We start from the raw sequence: 19,044 nt of genomic DNA on the forward strand, positions 1-19,044 counted from the left end.
TGGAAGTCACCTATACAACACAATCAGCACAATGTCCCCCATGCAATATGGCTGACTTGGAAGTCACCTATACAACATGGCAACCAGCACAATGTCCCCCATGCAATATGGCTGACTTGGAAGTCACCTATACAACATGGCAACCAGCACAATGTCCCCCAAGCAATATGGCTGACTTGGAAGTCACCTATAGAACATGGCCACCAGCACAATGTCCCCCATGCAATATGGCTGACTTGGAAGTCACCTATACAAGACAACCAGCACAATGTCCCCCATGCAATATGGCTGACTTGGAAGTCACCTATAGAACATGGCCACCAGCACAATGTCCCCCATGCAATATGGCTGACTTGGAAGTCACCTATAGAACATGGCCACCAGCACAATGTCCCCCATGCAATATGGCTGACTTGGAAGTCACCTATACAACACAACCAGCACAATGTCCCCCATGCAATATGGCTGACTTGGAAGTCACCTATAGAACATGGCAACCAGCACAATGTCCCCCAAGCAATATGGCTGACTTGGAAGTCACCTATACAAGACAACCAGCACAATGTCCCCCATGCAATATGGCTGACTTGGAAGTCACCTATAGGACATGGCAACCAGCACAATGTCCCCCATGCAATATGGCTGACTTGGAAGTCACCTATACAATACAACCAGCACAATGTCCCCCATGCAATATGGCTGACTTGGAAGTCACCTATACAATACAACCAGCACAATGCCCCCCATGCAAAATGGCTGACTTGGAAGTCACCTATACAACACAACCAGCACAATGTCCCCCAAGCAATATGGCTGACTTGGAAGTCACCTATACAACATGGCAACCAGCACAATGTCCCCCATGCAATATGGCTGACTTGGAAGTCACCTATAGAACATGGCCACCAGCACAATGTCCCCAATGCAACACGGCTGACTTGGAAGTCACCTATACAAGACAACCAGTACAATGTCCCCCATGCAATATGGCTGACTTGGAAGTCACCTATGCAACATGGCAACCAGCACAATGTCCCCCATGCAATATGGCTGACTTGGATGTCACCTATAGAACATGGCCACCAGCACAATGTCCCCCATGCAACACGGCTGACTTGGAAGTCACCTATACAACACAACCAGCACAATGTCCCCCATGCAATATGGCTGACTTGGAAGTCACCTATACAATACAACCAGCACAATGTCCCCCAAGCAATATGGCTGACTTGGAAGTCACCTATAGAACATGGCCACCAGCACAATGTCCCCCATGCAATATGGCTGAATTGGAAGTCACCTATACAAGACAACCAGCACAATGTCCCCCAAGCAATATGGCTGACTTGGAAGTCACCTATACAACACAACCAGCACAATGTCCCCCAAGCAATATGGCTGACTTGGAAGTCACCTATAGAACATGGCAACCAGCACAATGTCCCCCAAGCAATATGGCTGACTTGGACGTCACCAATACAAGACAACCAGCACAATGTCTCCCATGCAATATGGCTGACTTGGAAGTCACCTATAGGACATGGCAACCAGCACAATGTCCCCCATGCAATATGGCTGACTTGGAAGTCACCTATACAATACAACCAGCACAATGTCCCCAATGCAATATGGCTGACTTGGAAGTCACCTATACAACACAACCAGCACAATGTCCCCCATGCAATATGGCTGACTTGGAAGTCACCTATACAACACAACCAGCACAATGTCCCCCATGCAATATGGCTGACTTGGAAGTCACCTATACAACATGGCAACCAGCACAATGTCCCCCATGCAATATGGCTGACTTGGAAGTCACCTATACAACATTGCAACCAGCACAATGTCCCCCAAGCAATATGGCTGACTTGGAAGTCACCTATAGAACATGGCCACCAGCACAATGTCCCCCATGCAATATGGCTGACTTGGAAGTCACCTATACAAGACAACCAGCACAATGTCCCCCATGCAATATGGCTGACTTGGAAGTCACCTATAGAACATGGCCACCAGCACAATGTCCCCCATGCAATATGGCTGACTTGGAAGTCACCTATAGAACATGGCCACCATCACAATGTCCCCCATGCAATATGGCTGACTTGGAAGTCACCTATACAACACAACCAGCACAATGTCCCCCATGCAATATGGCTGACTTGGAAGTCACCTATAGAACATGGCAACCAGCACAATGTCCCCCAAGCAATATGGCTGACTTGGAAGTCACCTATACAAGACAACCAGCACAATGTCCCCCATGCAATATGGCTGACTTGGAAGTCACCTATAGGACATGGCAACCAGCACAATGTCCCCCATGCAATATGGCTGACTTGGAAGTCACCTATACAATACAACCAGCACAATGTCCCCCATGCAATATGGCTGACTTGGAAGTCACCTATACAATACAACCAGCACAATGTCCCCCATGCAAAATGGCTGACTTGGAAGTCACCTATACAACACAACCAGCACAATGTCCCCCAAGCAATATGGCTGACTTGGAAGTCACCTATAGAACATGGCAACCAGCACAATGTCCCCCAAGCAATATGGCTGACTTGGACGTCACCTATACAAGACAACCAGCACAATGTCCCCCATGCAATATGGCTGACTTGGAAGTCACATATAGGACATGGCAACCAGCACAATGTCCCCCATGCAATATGGCTGACTTGGAAGTCACCTATACAATACAACCAGTACAATGTCCCCCATGCAATATGGCTGACTTGGAAGTCACCTATACAATACAACCAGCACAATGTCCCCCATGCAATATGGCTGACTTGGAAGTCACCTATACAACACAACCAGCACAATGTCCCCCATGCAATATGGCTGACTTGGAAGTCACCTATACAACATGGCAACCAGCACAATGTCCCCCATGCAATATGGCTGACTTGGAAGTCACCTATACAACATGGCAACCAGCACAATGTCCCCCATGCAATATGGCTGACTTGGAAGTCACCTATAGAACATGGCCACCAGCACAATGTCCCCAATGCAACACGGCTGACTTGGAAGTCACCTATACAAGACAACCAGTACAATGTCCCCCATGCAATATGGCTGACTTGGAAGTCACCTATACAACATGGCAACCAGCACAATGTCCCCCATGCAATATGGCTGACTTGGATGTCACCTATAGAACAAGGCCACCAGCACAATGTCCCCCATGCAACACGGCTGACTTGGAAGTCACCTATACAATACAACCAGCACAATGTCCCCCATGCAATATGGCTGACTTGGAAGTCACCTATACAATACAACCAGCACAATGTCCCCCATGCAATATGGCTGACTTGGAAGTCACCTATACAACACAACCAGCACAATGTCCCCCATGCAATATGGCTGACTTGGAAGTCACCTATACAATACAACCAGCACAATGGCCCCCAAGCAATATGGCTGACTTGGAAGTCACCTATAGAACATGGCCACCAGCACAATGTCCCCCATGCAATATGGCTGAATTGGAAGTCACCTATACAAGACAACCAGCACAATGTCCCCCATGCAATATGGCTGACTTGGAAGTCACCTATACAACACAACCAGCACAATGTCCCCCAAGCAATATGGCTGACTTGGAAGTCACCTATAGAACATGGCAACCAGCACAATGTCCCCCAAGCAATATGGCTGAATTGGACGTCACCTATACAAGACAACCAGCACAATGTCCTCCATGCAATATGGCTGACTTGGAAGTCACCTATAGGACATGGCAACCAGCACAATGTCCCCCATGCAATATGGCTGACTTGGAAGTCACCTATACAATACAACCAGCACAATGTCCCCTATGCAATATGGCTGACTTGGAAGTCACCTATACAACACAACCAGCACAATGTCCCCCATGCAATATGGCTGACTTGGAAGTCACCTATACAACACAACCAGCACAATGTCCCGCATGCAATATGGCTGACTTGGAAGTCACCTATACAACATGGCAACCAGCACAATGTCCCCCATGCAATATGGCTGACTTGGAAGTCACCTATACAACATGGCAACCAGCACAATGTCCCCCATGCAATATGGCTGACTTGGAAGTCACCTATAGAACATGGCCACCAGCACAATGTCCCCAATGCAACACGGCTGACTTGGAAGTCACCTATACAAGACAACCAGTACAATGTCCCCCATGCAATATGGCTGACTTGGAAGTCACCTATACAACATGGCAACCAGCACAATGTCCCCCATGCAATATGGCTGACTTGGAAGTCACCTATAGAACATGGCCACCAGCACAATGTCCCCAATGCAACACGGCTGACTTGGAAGTCACCTATACAAGACAACCAGTACAATGTCCAACATGCAATATGGCTGACTTGGAAGTCACCTATACAACATGGCAACCAGCACAATGTCCCCCATGCAACACGGCTGACTTGGAAGTCACCTATACAACACAACCAGCACAATGTCCCCCATGCAATATGGCTGACTTGGAAGTCACCTATACAATACAACCAGCACAATGTCCCCCAAGCAATATGGCTGACTTGGAAGTCACCTATAGAACATGGCCACCAGCACAATGTCCCCCATGCAATATGGCTGAATTGGAAGTCACCTATACAAGACAACCAGCACAATGTCCCCCAAGCAATATGGCTGACTTGGAAGTCACCTATACAACACAACCAGCACAATGTCCCCCAAGCAATATGGCTGACTTGGAAGTCACCTATAGAACATGGCAACCAGCACAATGTCCCCCAAGCAATATGGCTGACTTGGACGTCACCAATACAAGACAACCAGCACAATGTCTCCCATGCAATATGGCTGACTTGGAAGTCACCTATAGGACATGGCAACCAGCACAATGTCCCCCATGCAATATGGCTGACTTGGAAGTCACCTATACAATACAACCAGCACAATGTCCCCAATGCAATATGGCTGACTTGGAAGTCACCTATACAACACAACCAGCACAATGTCCCCCATGCAATATGGCTGACTTGGAAGTCACCTATACAACACAACCAGCACAATGTCCCCCATGCAATATGGCTGACTTGGAAGTCACCTATACAACATGGCAACCAGCACAATGTCCCCCATGCAATATGGCTGACTTGGAAGTCACCTATACAACATTGCAACCAGCACAATGTCCCCCAAGCAATATGGCTGACTTGGAAGTCACCTATAGAACATGGCCACCAGCACAATGTCCCCCATGCAATATGGCTGACTTGGAAGTCACCTATACAAGACAACCAGCACAATGTCCCCCATGCAATATGGCTGACTTGGAAGTCACCTATAGAACATGGCCACCAGCACAATGTCCCCCATGCAATATGGCTGACTTGGAAGTCACCTATAGAACATGGCCACCATCACAATGTCCCCCATGCAATATGGCTGACTTGGAAGTCACCTATACAACACAACCAGCACAATGTCCCCCATGCAATATGGCTGACTTGGAAGTCACCTATAGAACATGGCAACCAGCACAATGTCCCCCAAGCAATATGGCTGACTTGGAAGTCACCTATACAAGACAACCAGCACAATGTCCCCCATGCAATATGGCTGACTTGGAAGTCACCTATAGGACATGGCAACCAGCACAATGTCCCCCATGCAATATGGCTGACTTGGAAGTCACCTATACAATACAACCAGCACAATGTCCCCCATGCAATATGGCTGACTTGGAAGTCACCTATACAATACAACCAGCACAATGTCCCCCATGCAAAATGGCTGACTTGGAAGTCACCTATACAACACAACCAGCACAATGTCCCCCAAGCAATATGGCTGACTTGGAAGTCACCTATAGAACATGGCAACCAGCACAATGTCCCCCAAGCAATATGGCTGACTTGGACGTCACCTATACAAGACAACCAGCACAATGTCCCCCATGCAATATGGCTGACTTGGAAGTCACATATAGGACATGGCAACCAGCACAATGTCCCCCATGCAATATGGCTGACTTGGAAGTCACCTATACAATACAACCAGTACAATGTCCCCCATGCAATATGGCTGACTTGGAAGTCACCTATACAATACAACCAGCACAATGTCCCCCATGCAATATGGCTGACTTGGAAGTCACCTATACAACACAACCAGCACAATGTCCCCCATGCAATATGGCTGACTTGGAAGTCACCTATACAACATGGCAACCAGCACAATGTCCCCCATGCAATATGGCTGACTTGGAAGTCACCTATACAACATGGCAACCAGCACAATGTCCCCCATGCAATATGGCTGACTTGGAAGTCACCTATAGAACATGGCCACCAGCACAATGTCCCCAATGCAACACGGCTGACTTGGAAGTCACCTATACAAGACAACCAGTACAATGTCCCCCATGCAATATGGCTGACTTGGAAGTCACCTATACAACATGGCAACCAGCACAATGTCCCCCATGCAATATGGCTGACTTGGATGTCACCTATAGAACAAGGCCACCAGCACAATGTCCCCCATGCAACACGGCTGACTTGGAAGTCACCTATACAATACAACCAGCACAATGTCCCCCATGCAATATGGCTGACTTGGAAGTCACCTATACAATACAACCAGCACAATGTCCCCCATGCAATATGGCTGACTTGGAAGTCACCTATACAACACAACCAGCACAATGTCCCCCATGCAATATGGCTGACTTGGAAGTCACCTATACAATACAACCAGCACAATGGCCCCCAAGCAATATGGCTGACTTGGAAGTCACCTATAGAACATGGCCACCAGCACAATGTCCCCCATGCAATATGGCTGAATTGGAAGTCACCTATACAAGACAACCAGCACAATGTCCCCCATGCAATATGGCTGACTTGGAAGTCACCTATACAACACAACCAGCACAATGTCCCCCAAGCAATATGGCTGACTTGGAAGTCACCTATAGAACATGGCAACCAGCACAATGTCCCCCAAGCAATATGGCTGAATTGGACGTCACCTATACAAGACAACCAGCACAATGTCCTCCATGCAATATGGCTGACTTGGAAGTCACCTATAGGACATGGCAACCAGCACAATGTCCCCCATGCAATATGGCTGACTTGGAAGTCACCTATACAATACAACCAGCACAATGTCCCCTATGCAATATGGCTGACTTGGAAGTCACCTATACAACACAACCAGCACAATGTCCCCCATGCAATATGGCTGACTTGGAAGTCACCTATACAACACAACCAGCACAATGTCCCGCATGCAATATGGCTGACTTGGAAGTCACCTATACAACATGGCAACCAGCACAATGTCCCCCATGCAATATGGCTGACTTGGAAGTCACCTATACAACATGGCAACCAGCACAATGTCCCCCATGCAATATGGCTGACTTGGAAGTCACCTATAGAACATGGCCACCAGCACAATGTCCCCAATGCAACACGGCTGACTTGGAAGTCACCTATACAAGACAACCAGTACAATGTCCCCCATGCAATATGGCTGACTTGGAAGTCACCTATACAACATGGCAACCAGCACAATGTCCCCCATGCAATATGGCTGACTTGGAAGTCACCTATAGAACATGGCCACCAGCACAATGTCCCCAATGCAACACGGCTGACTTGGAAGTCACCTATACAAGACAACCAGTACAATGTCCAACATGCAATATGGCTGACTTGGAAGTCACCTATACAACATGGCAACCAGCACAATGTCCCCCATGCAATATGGCAGACTTGGATGTCACCTATAGAACATGGCCACCAGCACAATGTCCCCCATGCAACACGGCTGACTTGGAAGTCACCTATACAATACAACCAGCACAATGTCCCCCATGCAATATGGTTAACTTGGAAGTCACCTATACAATACAACCAGCACAATGTCCCCCATGCAATATGGCTGACTTGGAAGTCACCTATACAACACAACCAGCACAATGTCCCCCATGCAATATGGCTGACTTGGAAGTCACCTATACAATACAACCAGCACAATGTCCCCCAAGCAATATGGCTGACTTGGAAGTCACCTATAGAACATGGCCACCAGCACAATGTCCCCCATGCAATATGGCTGAATTGGAAGTCACCTATACAACATGGCAACCAGCACAATGTCCCCCATGCAATATGGCTGACTTGGAAGTCACCTATACAACACAACCAGCACAATGTCCCCCAAGCAATATGGCTGACTTGGAAGTCACCTATAGAACATGGCAACCAGCACAATGTCCCCCAAGCAATATGGCTGACTTGGACGTCACCAATACAAGACAACCAGCACAATGTCTTCCATGCAATATGGCTGACTTGGAAGTCACCTATAGGACATGGCAACCAGCACAATGTCCCCCATGCAATATGGCTGACTTGGAAGTCACCTATACAATACAACCAGCACAATGTCCCCTATGCAATATGGCTGACTTGGAAGTCACCTATACAACACAACCAGCACAATGTCCCCCATGCAATATGGCTGACTTGGAAGTCACCTATACAACACAATCAGCACAATGTCCCCCATGCAATATGGCTGACTTGGAAGTCACCTATACAACATGGCAACCAGCACAATGTCCCCCATGCAATATGGCTGACTTGGAAGTCACCTATACAACATGGCAACCAGCACAATGTCCCCCAAGCAATATGGCTGACTTGGAAGTCACCTATAGAACATGGCCACCAGCACAATGTCCCCCATGCAATATGGCTGACTTGGAAGTCACCTATACAAGACAACCAGCACAATGTCCCCCATGCAATATGGCTGACTTGGAAGTCACCTATAGAACATGGCCACCAGCACAATGTCCCCCATGCAATATGGCTGACTTGGAAGTCACCTATAGAACATGGCCACCAGCACAATGTCCCCCATGCAATATGGCTGACTTGGAAGTCACCTATACAACACAACCAGCACAATGTCCCCCATGCAATATGGCTGACTTGGAAGTCACCTATAGAACATGGCAACCAGCACAATGTCCCCCAAGCAATATGGCTGACTTGGAAGTCACCTATACAAGACAACCAGCACAATGTCCCCCATGCAATATGGCTGACTTGGAAGTCACCTATAGGACATGGCAACCAGCACAATGTCCCCCATGCAATATGGCTGACTTGGAAGTCACCTATACAATACAACCAGCACAATGTCCCCCATGCAATATGGCTGACTTGGAAGTCACCTATACAATACAACCAGCACAATGTCCCCCATGCAAAATGGCTGACTTGGAAGTCACCTATACAACACAACCAGCACAATGTCCCCCAAGCAATATGGCTGACTTGGAAGTCACCTATAGAACATGGCAACCAGCACAATGTCCCCCAAGCAATATGGCTGACTTGGACGTCACCTATACAAGACAACCAGCACAATGTCCCCCATGCAATATGGCTGACTTGGAAGTCACATATAGGACATGGCAACCAGCACAATGTCCCCCATGCAATATGGCTGACTTGGAAGTCACCTATACAATACAACCAGTACAATGTCCCCCATGCAATATGGCTGACTTGGAAGTCACCTATACAATACAACCAGCACAATGTCCCCCATGCAATATGGCTGACTTGGAAGTCACCTATACAACACAACCAGCACAATGTACCCCATGCAATATGGCTGACTTGGAAGTCACCTATACAACATGGCAACCAGCACAATGTCCCCCATGCAATATGGCTGACTTGGAAGTCACCTATACAACATGGCAACCAGCACAATGTCCCCCATGCAATATGGCTGACTTGGAAGTCACCTATAGAACATGGCCACCAGCACAATGTCCCCAATGCAACACGGCTGACTTGGAAGTCACCTATACAAGACAACCAGTACAATGTCCCCCATGCAATATGGCTGACTTGGAAGTCACCTATACAACACAACCAGCACAATGTCCCCCATGCAATATGGCTGACTTGGAAGTCACCTATACAATACAACCAGCACAATGGCCCCCAAGCAATATGGCTGACTTGGAAGTCACCTATAGAACATGGCCACCAGCACAATGTCCCCCATGCAATATGGCTGAATTGGAAGTCACCTATACAAGACAACCAGCACAATGTCCCCCATGCAATATGGCTGACTTGGAAGTCACCTATACAACACAACCAGCACAATGTCCCCCAAGCAATATGGCTGACTTGGAAGTCACCTATAGAACATGGCAACCAGCACAATGTCCCCCAAGCAATATGGCTGAATTGGACGTCACCTATACAAGACAACCAGCACAATGTCCTCCATGCAATATGGCTGACTTGGAAGTCACCTATAGGACATGGCAACCAGCACAATGTCCCCCATGCAATATGGCTGACTTGGAAGTCACCTATACAATACAACCAGCACAATGTCCCCTATGCAATATGGCTGACTTGGAAGTCACCTATACAACACAACCAGCACAATGTCCCCCATGCAATATGGCTGACTTGGAAGTCACCTATACAACACAACCAGCACAATGTCCCGCATGCAATATGGCTGACTTGGAAGTCACCTATACAACATGGCAACCAGCACAATGTCCCCCATGCAATATGGCTGACTTGGAAGTCACCTATACAACATGGCAACCAGCACAATGTCCCCCATGCAATATGGCTGACTTGGAAGTCACCTATAGAACATGGCCACCAGCACAATGTCCCCAATGCAACACGGCTGACTTGGAAGTCACCTATACAAGACAACCAGTACAATGTCCCCCATGCAATATGGCTGACTTGGAAGTCACCTATACAACATGGCAACCAGCACAATGTCCCCCATGCAATATGGCTGACTTGGAAGTCACCTATAGAACATGGCCACCAGCACAATGTCCCCAATGCAACACGGCTGACTTGGAAGTCACCTATACAAGACAACCAGTACAATGTCCAACATGCAATATGGCTGACTTGGAAGTCACCTATACAACATGGCAACCAGCACAATGTCCCCCATGCAATATGGCAGACTTGGATGTCACCTATAGAACATGGCCACCAGCACAATGTCCCCCATGCAACACGGCTGACTTGGAAGTCACCTATACAATACAACCAGCACAATGTCCCCCATGCAATATGGTTAACTTGGAAGTCACCTATACAATACAACCAGCACAATGTCCCCCATGCAATATGGCTGACTTGGAAGTCACCTATACAACACAACCAGCACAATGTCCCCCATGCAATATGGCTGACTTGGAAGTCACCTATACAATACAACCAGCACAATGTCCCCCAAGCAATATGGCTGACTTGGAAGTCACCTATAGAACATGGCCACCAGCACAATGTCCCCCATGCAATATGGCTGAATTGGAAGTCACCTATACAACATGGCAACCAGCACAATGTCCCCCATGCAATATGGCTGACTTGGAAGTCACCTATACAACACAACCAGCACAATGTCCCCCAAGCAATATGGCTGACTTGGAAGTCACCTATAGAACATGGCAACCAGCACAATGTCCCCCAAGCAATATGGCTGACTTGGACGTCACCAATACAAGACAACCAGCACAATGTCTTCCATGCAATATGGCTGACTTGGAAGTCACCTATAGGACATGGCAACCAGCACAATGTCCCCCATGCAATATGGCTGACTTGGAAGTCACCTATACAATACAACCAGCACAATGTCCCCTATGCAATATGGCTGACTTGGAAGTCACCTATACAACACAACCAGCACAATGTCCCCCATGCAATATGGCTGACTTGGAAGTCACCTATACAACACAATCAGCACAATGTCCCCCATGCAATATGGCTGACTTGGAAGTCACCTATACAACATGGCAACCAGCACAATGTCCCCCATGCAATATGGCTGACTTGGAAGTCACCTATACAACATGGCAACCAGCACAATGTCCCCCAAGCAATATGGCTGACTTGGAAGTCACCTATAGAACATGGCCACCAGCACAATGTCCCCCATGCAATATGGCTGACTTGGAAGTCACCTATACAAGACAACCAGCACAATGTCCCCCATGCAATATGGCTGACTTGGAAGTCACCTATAGAACATGGCCACCAGCACAATGTCCCCCATGCAATATGGCTGACTTGGAAGTCACCTATAGAACATGGCCACCAGCACAATGTCCCCCATGCAATATGGCTGACTTGGAAGTCACCTATACAACACAACCAGCACAATGTCCCCCATGCAATATGGCTGACTTGGAAGTCACCTATAGAACATGGCAACCAGCACAATGTCCCCCAAGCAATATGGCTGACTTGGAAGTCACCTATACAAGACAACCAGCACAATGTCCCCCATGCAATATGGCTGACTTGGAAGTCACCTATAGGACATGGCAACCAGCACAATGTCCCCCATGCAATATGGCTGACTTGGAAGTCACCTATACAATACAACCAGCACAATGTCCCCCATGCAATATGGCTGACTTGGAAGTCACCTATACAATACAACCAGCACAATGTCCCCCATGCAAAATGGCTGACTTGGAAGTCACCTATACAACACAACCAGCACAATGTCCCCCAAGCAATATGGCTGACTTGGAAGTCACCTATAGAACATGGCAACCAGCACAATGTCCCCCAAGCAATATGGCTGACTTGGACGTCACCTATACAAGACAACCAGCACAATGTCCCCCATGCAATATGGCTGACTTGGAAGTCACATATAGGACATGGCAACCAGCACAATGTCCCCCATGCAATATGGCTGACTTGGAAGTCACCTATACAATACAACCAGTACAATGTCCCCCATGCAATATGGCTGACTTGGAAGTCACCTATACAATACAACCAGCACAATGTCCCCCATGCAATATGGCTGACTTGGAAGTCACCTATACAACACAACCAGCACAATGTACCCCATGCAATATGGCTGACTTGGAAGTCACCTATACAACATGGCAACCAGCACAATGTCCCCCATGCAATATGGCTGACTTGGAAGTCACCTATACAACATGGCAACCAGCACAATGTCCCCCATGCAATATGGCTGACTTGGAAGTCACCTATAGAACATGGCCACCAGCACAATGTCCCCAATGCAACACGGCTGACTTGGAAGTCACCTATACAAGACAACCAGTACAATGTCCCCCATGCAATATGGCTGACTTGGAAGTCACCTATACAACATGGCAACCAGCACAATGTCCCCCATGCAATATGGCTGACTTGGATGTCACCTATAGAACAAGGCCACCAGCACAATGTCCCCCATGCAACACGGCTGACTTGGAAGTCACCTATACAATACAACCAGCACAATGTCCCCCATGCAATATGGCTGACTTGGAAGTCACCTATACAATACAACCACCACAATGTCCCCCATGCAATATGGCTGACTTGGAAGTCACCTATACAACACAACCAGCACAATGTCCCCCATGCAATATGGCTGACTTGGAAGTCACCTATAGAACATGGCCACCAGCACAATGTCCCCCATGCAATATGGCTGAATTGGAAGTCACCTATACAAGACAACCAGCACAATGTCCCCCATGCAATATGGCTGACTTGGAAGTCACCTATACAACACAACCAGCACAATGTCCCCCAAGCAATATGGCTGACTTGGAAGTCACCTATAGAACATGGCAACCAGCACAATGTCCCCCAAGCAATATGGCTGACTTGGACGTCACCTATACAAGACAACCAGCACAATGTCCCCCATGCAATATGGCTGACTTGGAAGTCACCTATAAGACATGGCAACCAGCACAATGTCCCCCATGCAATATGGCTGACTTGGAAGTCACCTATACAATACAACCAGCACAATGTCCCCTATGCAATATGGCTGACTTGGAAGTCACCTATACAACACAACCAGCACAATGTCCCCCATGCAATATGGCTGACTTGGAAGTCACCTATACAACACAACCAGCACAATGTCCCCCATGCAATATGGCTGACTTGGAAGTCACCTATACAACATGGCAACCAGCACAATGTCCCCCATGCAATATGGCTGACTTGGAAGTCACCTATACAACATGGCAACCAGCACAATGTCCCCCAAGCAATATGGCTGACTTGGAAGTCATCTATAGAACATGGCCACCAGCACAATGTCCCCCATGCAATATGGCTGACATGGAAGTCACCTATACAAGACAACCAGCACAATGTCCCCCATGCAATATGGCTGACTTGGAAGTCACCTATAGAACATGGCCACCAGCACAATGTCCCCCATGCAATATGGCTGACTTGGAAGTCACCTATAGAACATGGCCACCAGCACAATGTCCCCCATGCAATATGGCTGACTTGGAAGTCACCTATACAACACAACCAGCACAATGTCCCCCATGCAATATGGCTGACTTGGAAGTCACCTATAGAACATGGCCACCAGCACAATGTCCCCCATGCAATATGGCTGACTTGGAAGTCACCTATAGAACATGGCCACCAGCACAATGTCCCCCATGCAATATGGCTGACTTGGAAGTCACCTATACAACACAACCAGCACAATGTCCCCCAAGCAATATGGCTGACTTGGAAGTCACCTATACAAGACAACCAGCACAATGTCCCCCATGCAATATGGCTGACTTGGAAGTCACCTATAGGACATGGCAACCAGCACAATGTCCCCCATGCAATATGGCTGACTTGGAAGTCACCTATACAATACAACCAGCACAATGTCCCCCATGCAATATGGCTGACTTGGAAGTCACCTATACAATACAACCAGCACAATGTCCCCCATGCAATATGGCTGACTTGGAAGTCACCTATAAAACACAACCAGCACAATGTCCCCCAAGCAATATGGCTGACTTGGAAGTCACCTATAGAACATGGCAACCAGCACAATGTCCCCCAAGCAATATGGCTGACTTGGACGTCACCTATACAAGACAACCAGCACAATGTCCCCCATGCAATATGGCTGACTTGGAAGTCACCTATAGGACATGGCAACCAGCACAATGTCCCCCATGCAATATGGCTGACTTGGAAGTCACCTATACAATACAACCAGCACAATGTCCCCCATGCAATATGGCTGACTTGGAAGTCACCTATACAATACAACCAGCACAATGTCCCCCATGCAATATGGCTGACTTGGAAGTCACCTATACAACACAACCAGCACAATGTCCCCCATGCAATATGGCTGACTTGGAAGTCACCTATACAACATGGCAACCAGCACAATGTCCCCCATGCAATATGGCTGACTTGGAAGTCACCTATACAACATGGCAACCAGCACAATGTCCCCCATGCAATATGGCTGACTTGGAAGTCACCTATAGAACATGGCCACCAGCACAATGTCCCCAATGCAACACGGCTGACTTGGAAGTCACCTATACAAGACAACCAGTACAATGTCCCCCATGCAATATGGCTGACTTGGAAGTCACCTATACAACATGGCAACCAGCACAATGTCCCCCATGCAATATGGCTGACTTGGATGTCACCTATAGAACATGGCCACCAGCACAATGTCCCCCATGCAACACGGCTGACTTGGAAGTCACCTATACAATACAACCAGCACAATGTCCCCCATGCAATATGGCTGACTTGGAAGTCACCTATACAATACAACCTGCACAATGTCCCCCATGCAATATGGCTGACTTGGAAGTCACCTATACAACACAACCAGCACAATGTCCCCCATGCAATATGGCTGACTTGGAAGTCACCTATACAATACAACCAGCACAATGTCACCCAAGCAATATGGCTGACTTGGAAGTCACCTATAGAACATGGCCACCAGCACAATGTCCCCCATGCAATATGGCTGACTTGGAAGTCACCTATACAACATGGCAACCAGCACAATGTCCCCCATGCAATATGGCTGACTTGGAAGTCACCTATACAACATGGCAACCAGCACAATGTCCCCCATGCAATATGGCTGACTTGGATGTCACCTATAGAACATGGCCACCAGCACAATGTCCCCCATGCAACACGGCTGACTTGGAAGTCACCTATACAATACAACCAGCACAATGTCCCCCATGCAATATGGCTGACTTGGAAGTCACCTATACAATACAACCAGCACAATGTCCCCCATGCAATATGGCTGACTTGGAAGTCACCTATACAACACAACCAGCACAATGTCCCCCATGCAATATGGCTGACTTGGAAGTCACCTATACAATACAACCAGCACAATGTCCCCCAAGCAATATGGCTGACTTGGAAGTCACCTATAGAACATGGCCACCAGCACAATGTCCCCCATGCAATATGGCTGAATTGGAAGTCACCTATACAAGACAACCAGCACAATGTCCCCCATGCAATATGGCTGACTTGGAAGTCACCTATACAACACAACCAGCACAATGTCCCCCAAGCAATATGGCTGACTTGGAAGTCACCTATAGAACATGGCAACCAGCACAATGTCCCCCAAGCAATATGGCTGACTTGGACGTCACCAATACAAGACAACCAGCACAATGTCTCCCATGCAATATGGCTGACTTGGAAGTCACCTATAGGACATGGCAACCAGCACAATGTCCCCCATGCAATATGGCTGACTTGGAAGTCACCTATACAATACAACCAGCACAATGTCCCCTATGCAATATGGCTGACTTGGAAGTCACCTATACAACACAACCAGCACAATGTCCCCCATGCAATATGGCTGACTTGGAAGTCACCTATACAACACAACCAGCACAATGTCCCCCATGCAATATGGCTGACTTGGAAGTCACCTATACAACATGGCAACCAGCACAATGTCCCCCATGCAATATGGCTGACTTGGAAGTCACCTATACAACATGGCAACCAGCACAATGTCCCCCATGCAATATGGCTGACTTGGAAGTCACCTATAGAACATGGCCACCAGCACAATGTCCCCAATGCAACACGGCTGACTTGGAAGTCACCTATACAAGACAACCAGTACAATGTCCCCCATGCAATATGGCTGACTTGGAAGTCACCTATACAACATGGCAACCAGCACAATGTCCCCCATGCAATATGGCTGACTTGGATGTCACCTATAGAACATGGCCACCAGCACAATGTCCCCCATGCAACACGGCTGACTTGGAAGTCACCTATACAATACAACCAGCACAATGTCCCCCATGCAATATGGCTGACTTGGAAGTCACCTATACAATACAACCTGCACAATGTCCCCCATGCAATATGGCTGACTTGGAAGTCACCTATACAACACAACCAGCACAATGTCCCCCATGCAATATGGCTGACTTGGAAGTCACCTATACAATACAACCAGCACAATGTCACCCAAGCAATATGGCTGACTTGGAAGTCACCTATAGAACATGGCCACCAGCACAATGTCCCCCATGCAATATGGCTGACTTGGAAGTCACCTATACAACATGGCAACCAGCACAATGTCCCCCATGCAATATGGCTGACTTGGAAGTCACCTATACAACATGGCAACCAGCACAATGTCCCCCATGCAATATGGCTGACTTGGATGTCACCTATAGAACATGGCCACCAGCACAATGTCCCCCATGCAACACGGCTGACTTGGAAGTCACCTATACAATACAACCAGCACAATGTCCCCCATGCAATATGGCTGACTTGGAAGTCACCTATACAATACAACCAGCACAATGTCCCCCATGCAATATGGCTGACTTGGAAGTCACCTATACAACACAACCAGCACAATGTCCCCCATGCAATATGGCTGACTTGGAAGTCACCTATACAATACAACCAGCACAATGTCCCCCAAGCAATATGGCTGACTTGGAAGTCACCTATAGAACATGGCCACCAGCACAATGTCCCCCATGCAATATGGCTGAATTGGAAGTCACCTATACAAGACAACCAGCACAATGTCCCCCATGCAATATGGCTGACTTGGAAGTCACCTATACAACACAACCAGCACAATGTCCCCCAAGCAATATGGCTGACTTGGAAGTCACCTATAGAACATGGCAACCAGCACAATGTCCCCCAAGCAATATGGCTGACTTGGACGTCACCAATACAAGACAACCAGCACAATGTCTCCCATGCAATATGGCTGACTTGGAAGTCACCTATAGGACATGGCAACCAGCACAATGTCCCCCATGCAATATGGCTGACTTGGAAGTCACCTATACAATACAACCAGCACAATGTCCCCTATGCAATATGGCTGACTTGGAAGTCACCTATACAACACAACCAGCACAATGTCCCCCATGCAATATGGCTGACTTGGAAGTCACCTATACAACACAACCAGCACAATGTCCCCCATGCAATATGGCTGACTTGGAAGTCACCTATACAACATGGCAACCAGCACAATGTCCCCCATGCAATATGGCTGACTTGGAAGTCACCTATACAACATGGCAACCAGCACAATGTCCCCCAAGCAATATGGCTGACTTGGAAGTCACCTATAGAACATGGCCACCAGCACAATGTCCCCCATGCAATATGGCTGACTTGGAAGTCACCTATACAAGACAACCAGCACAATGTCCCCCATGCAATATGGCTGACTTGGAAGTCACCTATAGAACATGGCCACCAGCACAATGTCCCCCATGCAATATGGCTGACTTGGAAGTCACCTATACAACACAACCAGCACAATGTCCCCCATGCAATATGGCTGACTTGGAAGTCACCTATAGAACATGTCAACCAGCACAATGTCCCCCAAGCAATATGGCTGACTTGGAAGTCACCTATACAAGACAACCAGCACAATGTCCCCCATGCAATATGGCTGACTTGGAAGTCACCTATAGGACATGGCAACCAGCACAATGTCCCCCATGCAATATGGCTGACTTGGAAGTCACCTATACAATACAACCAGCACAATGTCCCCCATGCAATATGGCTGACTTGGAAGTCACCTATACAATACAACCAGCACAATGTCCCCCATGCAATATGGCTGACTTGGAAGTCA

The sequence above is a fragment of the Petromyzon marinus genome, unplaced genomic scaffold (assembly GCF_048934315.1).
Source record: "Petromyzon marinus isolate PM22_M1 ecotype Great Lakes invasive population unplaced genomic scaffold, UKy_Petmar_22M1.pri1.0 PM_G_Scaffold_1, whole genome shotgun sequence".
Classification (NCBI taxonomy): domain Eukaryota; kingdom Metazoa; phylum Chordata; class Hyperoartia; order Petromyzontiformes; family Petromyzontidae; genus Petromyzon; species Petromyzon marinus.